Genomic DNA, 2,086 nt, shown 5'->3' with positions numbered 1-2,086 from the left:
TGTCTCACAGCCCTCCACACCCATGGATCTGTCAGGCACCTACCCATGCCCCTTCTCGTCCTCAGCCTTGCCACCATCAAAGCCAGTAAGGAAGGAGACCACAGACAGGGCCAGTCCACCAGTCCCAAAGGGCAAGAGCAGCAGAGGTTCTTGGACAAATTGAGGGGCAGGACGGGCCCTGGAGTCAAGGGCTCATAACCCCCCACAGGTGTAAATCTTTGTGACCTTGGATGAAGCAATGATTTCTCAGATTTGACAACTAAAGCACAAACAATGTAAAAAATAGATAAATTGGACTCTATCAAAATTACAAGCATTTGTACTTCAAAAGACACTATCGAGAAAGTGGAAAGACAACCAATAGAATGGGAGAAAATATTTGCAAATCATAACCAGAATACATAAAGGACTCCTAAAAGTCAATAATAAAAAGACTAATGCATATTTTTAAATGAGTAAAGGATTTGAATAGATATTACTCCAAAGAAGATATACAAGTGGCCAGCAAGCTCATGAAAAGATGCTCAACACCATTAGTCATTAGGGAAATGCAAACCAAACCACAGTGAGATACCACAAGGGTGGCTATAGTCAAAAGGATGTAAAAGGCTAAACAGAAGTGACTACATTTTGGTAAACTTCTTAATTAAAAAGTTTGTTTTCTTACTCTTGTAACCTGAACCACATAGCTTGCAGCTTGACACTAGAATACAATGATTCTTGTTCACGTTATTGCTAGAACATAATGGCTTTTGCTCACACTGCACACAGAATAATTATAGAAGACATTACTAACGCAGGTGGCCATTCTTTACTAGCTTGCTAACTAGATCTTTTGGAGGTTAACAGGAACTGAATCCGTGACTTGACTTCATGGATGATGGTCACCATGAATCAGCTCCCGCTTGAGAAGTTCTTTGATGTTTATCTGCAACTTTCCTGCACGTCTCTGCTTAGGTCACCATGAATCAGCCCCTCACCACCTGTCCCTATGAAACCCTTTGGCAAGTCTGGGAAAAGCAGAGATGGTTGTTGAGACATGAGTCCACCATTTCCCCAGGCTGCCGGCTTCCTGATTAAAGGCCACCTTTCCTTACACCCACACTTGTCTCNTTTCCCCAGGCTGCCGGCTTCCTGATTAAAGGCCACCTTTCCTTACACCCACACTTGTCTCTCAATTATTGGCTACTGAGCTGTGAGCAAAAGGACCTTTGGGATTTCAGTAACAAGGAGAGAAAATAACAAGTGTTGGAAAAAATGTGAAGAAATTGGCACCCTCACACCTTGGTGGTGGGAATATAAAATAGTGAAGCCACTGTGACAAACAGTTTTGTCATTCTTCAAAAAGCTAAACATAGTTACTATATGATCCAGCAGTTCTACTCCTATGTATATACTCAAGAGAACTGAAAACATACATGCACACAAAAACTTGTACACAAATGTCCACAGCAGCATTATTCATAATAGCCAAAAAGTGGAAACAACCCAAATGTCTATTAGTTAATGGTGAATGGGTAAATTGATGAATGGGCAAACAAAATGTTGCATATTCATATAATGGAATATTATTCAGCCATAAAAAGAAATGAACTACTGATACATGCTAGAACATAGATGAACCTCAAAAACATCACGCTAAGTGAAAAAAGCCAGACACAAAATATTACATACTATATGAGTCCATTTATACAAAATGTCCAGAATAGGCAAATCCATAGAGACAGAAAGTAGATTTGTGGTTGCCAAGGACTGGGAGGAGGGAGGACTGGTGAGTAACTGCTACTGGGTACTACGTTTCTTTTAGGCATGCTGAAAACATTCTGAAATTAAATAATGGTGATGGTTACACAACCTTGTGAATGTACCAAAAACCACTGAATTGTATACCTTAAAAATTTGAATTTTGTGCTATGTGGATTACATTAATAAAAAACGATTAGGTTGAAAAAATTTTTTGTGTAGTATGCTCCTATTATATAATAAAAATCTATGAATATATACATTGAAAAATCTAAGAGACTATCCTTCATGTTTTATGGTTGGATTGTAAGTGAAGTTTTAAAACTCTTTTGTTAACCTGTAT

The sequence above is a fragment of the Galeopterus variegatus genome, unplaced genomic scaffold (genome assembly GCF_000696425.1).
Source record: "Galeopterus variegatus unplaced genomic scaffold, G_variegatus-3.0.2 Scaffold1650, whole genome shotgun sequence".
Classification (NCBI taxonomy): Eukaryota; Metazoa; Chordata; class Mammalia; order Dermoptera; family Cynocephalidae; genus Galeopterus; species Galeopterus variegatus.
The sequence above is the reverse complement of the archived record's forward strand: the minus strand, read 5'-3'. Positions refer to the sequence as shown.